The sequence below is a fragment of the Triticum urartu genome, chromosome 3A, assembly GCF_056163025.1.
Source record: "Triticum urartu cultivar PI428250 chromosome 3A, HENAU_Tu73, whole genome shotgun sequence".
NCBI classification, from domain to species: Eukaryota; Viridiplantae; Streptophyta; class Magnoliopsida; order Poales; family Poaceae; genus Triticum; species Triticum urartu.
The window spans coordinates 26,702,576-26,714,891 of NC_141875.1; the positions used below are offsets into that span (position 1 = coordinate 26,702,576).

The 12,316-nt window shown below is 43.7% G+C and overlaps 1 pseudogene; it reads right to left on the minus strand.

Annotated features, from left to right (window-relative positions):
• Positions 1-8,192: 8,192 nt before the first annotated feature.
• Positions 8,193-12,316, minus strand: part of LOC147978111 (uncharacterized) — an 80,119-nt pseudogene continuing 75,995 nt past the window's right edge.

Here is a 12,316-nt window from a genome sequence, read left to right on the forward strand (position 1 = left end):
TACAGAAGGGTGGTTATTCAAATGGTTCGGAACCCCAATTGTGTGCAATTTCCAGAGCCGTGTGGTCGAGTGGATTGCCGATTTTTTTGGGGGGGGGGTGGTCCATGCTCACCAAAGACAAAAAGTATGCGATGATGAAACCGCCCACATGTTTTCCAACTGATAAATCATCTGTAATTAGTTGGACAATTCATTCAATTCAATTTTGTGCGCTCGATGACATAATTATGACCCACATGAAAATCATTTGCAATGACCTAGTCATTGCAAACATTACATGTCATATGAAATGTGTGCGTTAACCATTTATACCACACACATCAATTGGAATAATCACTTGTATGGTAGATATGTATTGCACACGTGACATCACATATCTTCGTGTTTTCTGGTCATTATCTCTGTTTTTATGTAAATTTGCTATCTACATTGGCATACATACATGCAAAATAAAAAGTATGCTATCGAAGTGTAAAATATGGATAAATATATGGATTCGATTTGCTTCCTAGGGTTAAGGGATAAGTAGGAGGGGGTGAAAGGACTATTTACATTAATCAAGCAAAGGTTTCTAGATTTTACATTTGCAGGATTGGGTTGTAGCTTGCTGGTACAGATATGGTGATGTGTCCTTGACGGCTAGGGTTCAACTCTTATCATTAGTAAATTCTAGTTTCTCACTATTGTTTCCACCTTAATAAATTCAATGGGGGAGGGGTTCGATTCAATTTTAATTTTTTTTTGCAATGTCCATGTGCATCACTTTTATTGTTCACACTGATTAAACTGGAAAACGTTTGCCTGCAAGAGGATCATTGGGTGGAATACTACTGTTTGTTACCTGGTTATGATATACCTGCTGGCATTTTACAGTGCGTTGTTTGAAGAGAGTGCTCTAGCCTGATGTACAATCCTGGCCCAATCAATCGCAGCAAGCCTAGGTAGTAGTTCTCCAGAGCAGTGGCCCAAGAAACAAACGAAGAATCTCAGACTGCTTGCGTTCAACGGGAAAGGACAGCCGGTGACGGCAAAGCACTGTCGAGGCGCGTAGGTCACTCAAGTATTTCTTAATACAAATGAGATGGTGGAGTTTGTTGTTTGCACAGATGAAGGTGATGTTATATATGGTAGAAAGCAGAAACAGAAATCACCGTCCATATACAAATGATGGTTGGTGTGCCATTTACTTGCAACTAATTTATTATCCATTTTGAATGGCATAGGACACGTTCGATTACCAGCACAGGCTCATTGAGTGGCAGACGACTGCTTGTTTTCTGGTTTTGATGAGGAAAATTAAGAATGTTCATAGTATTGTACAAGTTGTTTATTGCAAATTTTAATGATTATAGTTTTATACCCTAAATATGTGTTAGTGGTACTGACAACGCTTATATATACCATGGTGCATATGATTTATTTGAATATATATGACCAACTAAGATAGCTTGTTGACTATTCGAGGACCTAATGGTGTGCTCAGGCACACACAAATCATGCAAAAATAATGGTGTGCTCAGGCACACTACTAGGGAAAAGGCTAGCAACAGCGCGGGTTCTAGGTATATCAGTAGGGGGGGGGACCGGCGCTACTAATAAGGCGCTACAGCTAACCCGTAGCAGTAGCGCGTGCACACCCGCGCTACTGCTATACAAGTGTAACAGCAGCGCGCTTCGTGGAAGCTCGCCACTGCTAATAGCTCTAGCGCACTTTGCCTGGACGCGCTACTGCTACTGTGACGCTGCTGCTAACTTTTCTCCGCTCGCTACTGCTAATTTTAGTTGTTTTTGTTTTTTTTCCGCATATTTGTTTTGTATTTGAACAGGCTTCATACAAGAATATTTAGCAGATACAAATGTTATCGTGATAAATATACAAATGGCTGCGAGACCACAGATGTAATCATAGTATATACATACAAATAGTCTCAACATAATCATTATCCAACACAAAGTGGTATCTCGTCATCACTTCGAAAATAGCGATACATGCAAGTCTCGAATACTTGCAACTACAACGTCATCCATCTAAACAATGGTATACGCAAGAAGAGCTCTAGTTTTGAAGCCTTTATGGCTAGCGCCCGAGACCCCATTCACTTGCGCCTGACACTCAGGCCACTCGTTGTACATCCCCGGAATCTTCCCTTTGTACACGACATAGCACCGCCATCTCGCCACCAAGAAACTAGGTACCTGTTAGAGATGCATCTTAGTTGGCAATTATTTCTTCAAAAGCTGTTTGTACATACATTTTTTGCAGTACATCTTAGTTGGCAATTACCAACAAGGAATTTGTTCGTACACTTTTTGTAGTTTACGATTTTTTTCTAAAAAGCAAGGAATTTTTAAACAACAAGAACTTTTTTTGAATTCATGTCCACAATTTGCAAACACAACAGTACTTTTTTGAAATTTTGAGTAAAAATTTATAAACAAGAACTTGGCCCCCTCCATCAGCCGCAGACAACAATCTTAGGTTCGACGTACCACGTCAACAATCCGTGTTTGGAAACGCCCTCAAGGTTTAAAATAGACTGGGTCAAAGAGTTTGCTATGCTGATTCCAAGGATTAGAAGTTCAAGGTTTGATTTAGTTTCCGTATAGAAGTTCAAGATTTATTTTGGACTTTTTCCGTCTGTGCAGCACGCCTTTACACGTGGAATGCTGGAGCAGTGTTGTCCTTGCTCTGGACCATCACACTGGACTGCTAGGACAAGAGGAGCAAACGGAGCACAAGTACTTTATCCACTTGCTCGACTGATTGAACAAGAATTTTTGGTAAACTGAGTTTCGTAAGAGCAGGCATGCAATCGTTATCCTCCCTTTGTATCCCCTTCGACCTTGACTGAGCAGATCCACATGAACAAAGGAGGTGTTTGTTTCGTCCAGTGGTTACGTAAACGTAAATAGGACCTGATTACGGACTGTAACAGCACTGGACTGGGCAAACCTCATTTTTTTTGGTTCTACAGTGTAAAGGAAACAGGTACCTAAACAGTGTTTGGTTTGACACAGTAATAGATACCTTTCCATGTACAGAACACAGCATGGGCTTTCACATGCATCAAACAATCACATAATTTAGAAATATTTTTGCATTCATCCAATGCAAAGACATCTTTTAACCAGAATTTGGCTCCACTTTAACGATTACACATTTTTAAAATGAAAATGATACGCACTCGGAATTCAACGACACTTCGAAATAAACTACATAATTAGTCCCTAAAATTGTTTTTATATTATAGGATAAATAGAAAGGCCAAGTTCACAATCTTGCAAAGAAGCTTTGCTTTTCCATTGATCTTCATCTTCCACGCCACACCACTGATCCCATTTTCTAATGAACCTTGCTTATTTTCTCATCTGCCAATAAGCACGAGTTAAAATGAGGATAAAGAAACACACAAGCAACAACGAGTAATAAAAAAAATTAAGAGCAACTATAACATGATTGTTCTTTCTCATCAACACTTTGACGAAGGAAAAGGTGGGAACCTACTCCATGCATTTCAACACTTTGACAAAGATAACAATAGGAAAATGGTGTATACTTCAAGACCAATGAAATGAAAATCACTCTCTTAGCTAACACAGACTACAATGGTGTATACTGCAAGAACATATACTAAAATATGGTGGAAAGGATGAGATCTACTCCATGCTTTTCAACACTTTTGACAAACATATAACAATAGTATTATATATAACAAAGGTACAATGGATCCAAAAAAACTTGCACATCAGAAGCCTAATTAAGTCATATACAAATACAACTGTTGCATATAGATAGGAAATTTGCATATCAGAAAACTCAGGAACAGTCAACCCGTATCTAGTTGATATGCATGTAGATATCACCGTCGATCTACTGTCATGCAAAGTTCCAAGTACCAGGATATGATTTCACACCAGAAAGCTAAAGAAGATGGTCCAATTGACAGCATGAACATGCATCGAACAAGACACATTCCTTCCTTTTTGTGACCAGCCAACCTAATTCATCTATTTGCCTAGTTACCTAACTAGAGAGATCAAGAACACATTAGAAAAATACAAAGGACAGACCACCAATTATACTCCACTAGTCATCCACTGATAAAAGAACAGATCAAGAACACATATTTTTTTACTTCAAGATCAAGAATAGATCATTAATAGACATCAACCTATAACAAATCATTAATAGATCAAGAACACATTTTTTTACTTCAAGATCAAGAACAGATGGAAATATATGCTATACATCAACCTATAACAGATCATTAGTAGATCAAGAACAGATCAAGGACGCATATTTTTTTACTTCAAGATCACGAATAGATTAAGGACGCATGTACTTCAAGATCAAGAACAGATGTATTAGTAACCCTAACCTTGTGATCTGCAGTAGGAGAGTGACGGAGGAGGAAGAGATCGATCCGGAGATGGGCGGATGGGCCTTGCTGCTCCTCGTACGCGGCTTCAATGGTCCACCCTCACCGGCATCGGAGGCGGCTGGCGTGGTCGTTCCCGGCGACTGGTGTGGTGAGTTCAACCCGGCGGCTGGACCAGGAGGAGAGGACCGAAGGGGGTCGAGGGGAGGTGGTGGCGCGGCGGCGCTGGACTGGAAGGGAGGCGGCGGGGCGGCGGCGCAGCGGCGCGGGACTCGAAGGGAGGCGGCGGTGCAGACAGATCGAGGGGAGGAGCGAGTCGCGAGGAAGAGTGGAGTCGAGGGCGGTAAGGAAGCCTTTACCTGTGGGGGGTGGGGGGTATCGTTCGATAACTGACCTGGAACTGATTACAGAGAAACGTGATTACGGAGGTGTCTCACCAAACGCTCGTAAGGGTATCCGTTTACACTGTAAACAGGTGACGGGCAGAATTTAACGAAACAAACACCTCCAAAAACCATCAATCACCCTGTTCTGAATTTTGGAGGCTGGTAACAGCTCTCGGACGCACTGTCAATAGTCACCGGCCCCTACAGCTTCCGGAAGAGTTGCCTGCTGAATGGTGCCCATTGCGGACATGAGACACGGGAGATGCCCATTGTGGACACGGGCTGCGCGAATAGGCTTGTCGCCATAGGAGTGCGTGCCAATGGTGTTCTTGTCAACTATTGAAGATTTATTAGTGCATCCACATGGCAGTTTACCTCCCATAGAATCGAGCCTAAGTACTGAACGATCCTTGCACAATGAATTCTCCGATAACCGGGAAGCACTGTCCTCCATCTATCCTCCTTGTTCCCGAGGTCTCACATTCCCTCGCCTCTTTCTCTCTATCTCTCTCTCTCTCTCTGTGTGCGCGTGCGCGGCAAATGTGCGTCAACTTACATTAGTCCAGCTTGCTTCTACTTGACCCAACACTGAGCAGTATATATAGATGGCTTTGTACTATTCATGGCTGGTTGCAATGCACCATGAGTGGTTTCGGTAAGAAAGTAACATGTGCATCCATCATCACTGTATAATCTTTTTAACTTCATATTCATGGCTGGGTTGCACTCTACAGAGGAAAAAACAATCTGAGCTCGTTAACTGGGCAAAAGATTCTCTCTACTTATTTTCACTCATATACCACCGATGATGTAAGCAACTGAAAAATTAAGACAAGGCTGATCATGATGAGAGTAATTTCACGCACTACTTAATTTCATTCCTAAACCACCGACGATATACAACTTGTGAACATGCCAGTCATGAGTTGATGGGAGCATTGGTGGTGTATGCACTAAGGCCATGTGTGCAAACTACTAGTACATCCCATCATATCCGGTCTAATATCTTTGACAAGATCCGATTGGTCTTTCTTCTTGTTCATTAGTTGCCTTTCATCAGATCGATTGAAGGCAGTCGCCAATCTCAGATTCTTCTCATGATTTTCGTTGAATTGTGCATGATTTTTCTCCTTGGGAATGGCCCAGCCTGGTGGCCCCACCACAAGAAGCTCGTAGAGACATGGCCGGACACTCCTGGCTCCCTCAACAAGTTGTCTAGTGCTGGCTCCTCGAGAAGCTGGCTAGCGCTGGCTCATAGAGAAATTCTGAACAGGTCCTAAAGTTACGCGTTGCAACCTTAGGTTACAAACCAAACACCACCTAATTGGATGTTGCTTGGCAAGGACGCGGGCACCCTTCAGAAGTTCGGATTGCTTGGCCTAGATACTGAACAAGGACGATAATATGGATGAATATTTCATTTTGTTTGGAAACGATACAACATGTTTTGAAAATCCTAAAGTGTTTTGAGATTAAATAAACCGTACAGCTTTTCTCTTACAAAGAATTTTTTTGTTGATCTGCCATTCTTTACATCTAGAGATGGAGGATATACACATAGGATGAACCATACCCAAATAAGTAAATCATTCGTATAATTGGTAATCTAATAGTCCCTCCCTCTCCCGGCAACTACTTCACTTTCAAGAATTGTTATCATCTTCACATTATACGGGTCATACACATTGTAACTTTTCATCTATGCAAATAAAAATTTGTAATAGTCTTCTTGCTCTATATGATATTGTATGCTCATACTATTGGCTTTGGTTGTAGCACGAAATGAGAGCCAACATGGTAAAAAGGGTCTGTCCGAACTGAAGTTGTAACAAATTATCGACATACGAAATATGTGTGCGAATGGACCATAGAATAGTACGACATTGAATAGCTAGCTCGATAGGATTCGGTCTAAACAATGCCTCTGGGTGGCACAAAGTGGCAGACAAGATGGTCGTGACGCTCGGAATCGTGGTACACCCAGTAAGTCATGTTGTGGCTGTTTCTTCCCGTGTCTCCTGTTCTTACACATTGTCGACATATACAGTTTTAGTTTTGTAGTCATTCTCTCCTTGCTTATGTGGACTGGAAGCAACATTTATTATACAAATATACTTAAATGAAGAGTTGTCTGGCCGGAGTATAGTATTAACAAATGAGATGGTCGAGTTTGTTGTTTGCGCAAGTGAAGCTGGTGTTATATATAGTAGAAAGCAGAAAGTGAAATCACTATCCAACAAATGAAGGTTGGTGTGCCATTCACTTGCAATAGTTCTATTATCCATATTGAATGTCATAGGACACTTTCGATTACCTGCACATGCTTATTGAGTGGTAGACGATTGCTTGCTTGTTGGTTTTGATGACGAAAATTAAGAATGTTCATAGGATTGCATGGGTTTTTTTTTGAAAGGGAGGATTATCCCCAGCCTCTGCGTCCGGGCGATGCATTCAGCCATTTTGTTAATTATTCACAAAGACATTACAAAGTAGTACATCAGGTAGTCTGAAGCCACCATCTTAACAACATCTTTCGCTACTCCTATCCACTTGATGAAGGGGTGCCAATAGTCCGAACCTAATACCAAATAGACATAACACAGATGCCTAACATCTAAAGCCGGAGGCTCCAACCAAGCCACATACTGGGTTTGGAGCACAAACCTGTCCGACGCACTCTCATGTGTCATCACCGCCATCTTCCACCAATCCATCTTCAGAGTAGAAACTTACATACTGACCTTGCCAGGCCTCTCTGCCATCGACGCCACCATGACGCCAGACAGCATCCACCTCCCTGTGCTCATCCATCAAGATGCATCAGCACCCGATAATAAGCCGCATGATGCCGCCAAGACTCGTCGTCGTGGGCGCGGCAGATATGACTCCACACCACCTCATGAACCCGATCGCCACCATATATAGTGTTCCCAATGGTGTCCATCATCCACACAGCTCCCAAGGCGGCGCCTTCAAGAAGGAAACGATGCCAAATGCGCCGTAGCCACCCACTGAAGTTAGGGCTTTCACCCGGGAGAGAAATATCTTGGTGGAAGTAGAAGTATATCTGATGAGCGTCTCCATGGAAAAGAATGCAGCGCCCTCGGGCGTCGCCTCCGCCGTGGACAAAAGGCCACACTAGGGATTTCTCTTGATCTGAATCCTCACCTCCAGCTCCAACCACATTGAGGATCAGCAAGTCTTGCGACCCAGATCCGTACAAAGAAGCACACCGAGCAGGGGACAAAGGCTACAAGGCGTCTCGATCCAGATCAGACACCTCTGGGTGAACCTGACTGTTGGGCACCCGCAGTGTCCCAATCAGTTGGACTGATCCAGAAGCTCCGCCGAATCGCTAGCAGAGGACTCCAGCGCCCCTCGCTGGCCCTTCCATGTAGCCATCGACCAGCCACAAGTACGGGCTGTATCAGCTATCCCGCACGTCACCTCCAACATCCGCACCACCAGTCCTGCCCGTCGACCCTGTAGCATCGCCGACACTGCCCACCACCAGGTCGCCGCTACGCGTCGTCGCCGGAGACAGACGCCGCGCCGCCAGCGGCCCAGATCTGGGCAGGTACCCCCATGCCCGTGGATGCCCTGCATCACCCAAACCTGCATGGGAGGGGAGGGAGCCTCCGCCACCGCCGTCGGCCACCAGGCTTTGCCCAGTGGCTTGCTCCAGCAGCGACGGAGGGAGGCACGGGATCTATGGCGGCCCGACAGCTAAGATTGGGGATCCACCTGAGTCGCCCAGGCGAGGGCGATGCAGGACAGGCAACACTATGTTGCAACTTTTTTTTGATAAAGGACTTTTCATTGAATAGATATATCGAGGTGATACAATCGTACCGAAAGAAAGCCCGGCCTCTGCATAGCTAGATGCACACAGCCAAAAAGTCCAGAGCACCCTAAAAATAAAATAATTCGATACAATGACAAGCAATAAATCGAGTCCAGCCTAAGGAGTGGTAGATCCTATCCGTAAATCACACTGCCATCCATGGGGTTAGAAAACCTCCCTGGATGTATGCTCCAGCCTTGTAGACGCCATCATAAAAAGGTCACTGTCCTCCGGTTTCTACAGGATAGACCAAGTACGGAGCCATCGTTGTACAAATATGAATAACCTGCATAGAAGATGATACATATTTATTGTTAAAACCCACATCATTCCTGGTAAGCCACATTGCCCAGCATAAGGCCGCCGCTCCCACAAGAATATGTGCAGAAAATTGTTTGTCAATACCCCGCAAGCAGTTGCTGAACATATTCCGTGCACTACATGGTGTATATAAATTCGAAGCTACTTGGACCATGGCCCAAACTGCCTGAGCGAACTTGCACTCAAAAAATAAGTGTTTGATAGACTCGTCATGTTGGAAAAAGACACATGTCTTGGAGCCATGCCAGTTTCGTCGTGCCAGATTATCTCTAGTTAGGATGACTCCTTTCTTTAGAAACCAGAGGAAAATCTTCATTCTTAGAGGAATTTTTAGCTTCCACAATTTCCTGTTATCTACTGGAACATCACAATGAACCATTGCATCATACATGGATTTGACCGAAAATTTGCCATTCTGATGCAAGTTCCATCAAAAAGTGTCTAGCTCATCTGACAGTTGAATGTCCTCCACGCGAGTGAGTAATTCATTCCATGCTGCCAGACGAGTGCCCAAAATACCCCTACGGAAAGAAATATCGGGGTTTTCTTGTCCTAAGACTTGTTTGATCGTGATAAATTTATGTCTGACAATCCGGTACAAGCTCGGATATTACACCATTAGTGAGTTGTTCCCTAGCCGAACCTGAGAACCGTCCCTAACCGAGAAGGTCCCAAATTGGAAGAAGAAATCCTTGGCCTTCATGAGACCACTCCAAAAATGTGAAACCCCAGGTTTCCAATGAACTTGAGAAATGACATTGGATCCCACATACTTGTTGCGAATGATTTCCTGCCATACTCCATTCTTAGTGAATAGTTTATACACCCACTTGCTGAGAAGAGCGATGTTTTTAATCTCAAGGTCTTGGATTCCCAAGCCCCCCTTGACTTTTAGGTCTGCATAATACGCTCCACCTAGCCAGTTGATATTTCTTGGTTTCATTATCACATTACCAAAAATATGGATCTAAAGTAGTCTAGACGCTGTAGAACCCCTTTAGGCAGGTGGAAGAATGACAACATATATAAAACCATGTTGCTTAGGACAGAATTGATCAAGATCAATCGCCCCCCCCCCATAAGACAAGAGTTCGGCCTTCCAACTGGCTAATCGTTTCTCAAGTCTCTCTTCCACATGCTTCCACTCGGCGACAGTTAAATGCCGATAGTGTATGGGAATACCCAGATACCGAATCGGAAACTGCCCGAGCTGGCATCCAAAAATATCAACATACTCAGGTGCTGATTCTGCAATATCACCAAAGCAAAAAAGTTCGCTCTTATGAAAATTAATTTTGAGACCAGAAAGTTCCTCAAAAGAACATAAGAGTAGCTTGAGATTTCTTGCCTTATCTAGATCAAGATCCGTGAATAGTACCATGTCATCCGCATATTGTACAATAGATAGACCATCTTCTACCAAGTGTGGAATGACCCCACTAATTTGACCATCTAGCTTAGCCCGTTCAACAAGGGTAGCTAGCATGTCGGCCACAATGTTAAACAGAATAGGAGATGCGGGGTCGCCTTGAGGAAGCCCCTTCCTTGTCTGAAAATAGTTGCCAACGTCATCGTTAACTTTTATGGCCACACTACCTCCAGAGATAAAGCTCTCTACCCAGCGCCACCGTTTTTATGAAAACCCCTTCATGTGCAAGGTTTGCAACAGGAAGGGCCACTTAACTTTATCGTAGGCTTTCTCAAAATCAATTTTAAGAATGGCACTGTTCAACTTTTTCCGGTGCAATTCATGTACAGTTTCATGCAGGATGACCACTCCATCTAATATGTTGCGGCCTTGCATAAATGTTGTTTGAGTGGGTTTTACAACATGGTCAGCTACACCGTTCAAGCGATTAGTCGCTATCTTCATAAAAAATTCAAAACTTACATTCAGAAGGCAAATCGGTTGATATTGTTGAATACGACTAGCCTCCTTAATCTTAGGCAATACAATAATTTTCCCAAAGTTTAAACGAGAAATATCAATGTCCTCGGAATGCAGTTGGTTAAACAACTGAACCAAGTCTGCCTTAACCGCGTCCCAAAAGCATTGGTAGAACTCTGCGGGAAAGCCATCTGGTCCCAGCGCGCCTTGTTGTGTTCCATCTGAAACACCGCAGTTCGAATTTCCTCCTCAGAAAATGGAGAGGTTAGGAATTCATTTTCCACTTCCGTAACTTGAGTAATGTCATGAGTAACGGATTCGTCCAGCTAAAAATTAGTTTCAGTTGAAGGCCCAAAAAGGTCTTTGTAAAATTTAGTGATAAAATTTCTAAGTGGTACGTCCCCCTCTATTCGGCCTTCCTCCTGGTCAAGGATTAATATATGCTTCTTTCTATGTCTGCCATTGGCTAGCTTTTGAAAGTATTTCATATTATCATCACCTTGCACCAGTGAATCCGCCTTGCTATGTTGGTACTATTTAATCTCTTCCTCCCGTAGTAGGCGGCCAATATGCTCGTTAAGATTGCTTTTTTGCTCAATCTCAACAACAGACAGAGGCCTCACCTCCGCTATTTTATCAAGGGAATCAATTAAGGTAGACAATCACAGTTTTTCTTTTTTGTAAATGCCAGCAATATGCTTGGCCCATCCTCGAAGGAATCGACACAAGGCGCGGATTCGATTATTCCATCGTTGAATGGGTGTGTTACCGGGAGGCTGGCGCGTCCACACCTTCTTAACCAGCTCATGAAATCCCTCTCTTGTGAGCCATCCCAGTTCAAATTTAAACTGGTGACGGTTAGAACTTGGGACTGGTTGTCCAAAATCCGTTAGCAATGGAGCGTGATCCGATAAGGCCTCAATTCTTTCTAGTGCCCGAACTGAGGCTAGGGGATATTTATATTCCCAGTCGGTGGTAACTAGCACCCGGTCCAGTTTTTCAAAGGTTGGCACCGATCAGTTATCACTAGTAGAAAAAGGCCATTTGTCCCGGTTCGTAAGGGCCATTGGTCCCGTTTGTTGAACCAGGACTAAAGGGTCGTTACTAAAGCCCTAGGCCTTTAGTCCCGGTTCTTACACGAACTGGGACAGATAGGCCTCCACGTGGCCAGTGCGGCGAGCCCAGGCAGGAGGCCCTTTGGTCCCGGTTGGTGGCACCAACCGGGACCAATAGGCGTCCACGCGTCACAAGCTGGCAGGAGCTGAGGTTTTTGTTTTTTTGAAAGGGGGTGGTTTAGTGGTTTTGGGGGGGTTAATTTAGGTGTTTCATATATTGTGTTAGCTAGCTAATTAATAGAGAGAAGTGTCCTCCCTTATCTCCGTGCTTGATCGACACTACATACTATACGTATAGAGAGGACTCGACATGCTAGCTAGTAAGAAAATGAAGGAAATAGAAGATCGTCATGAACATATGCATACAGAGAGAAGTGATATCG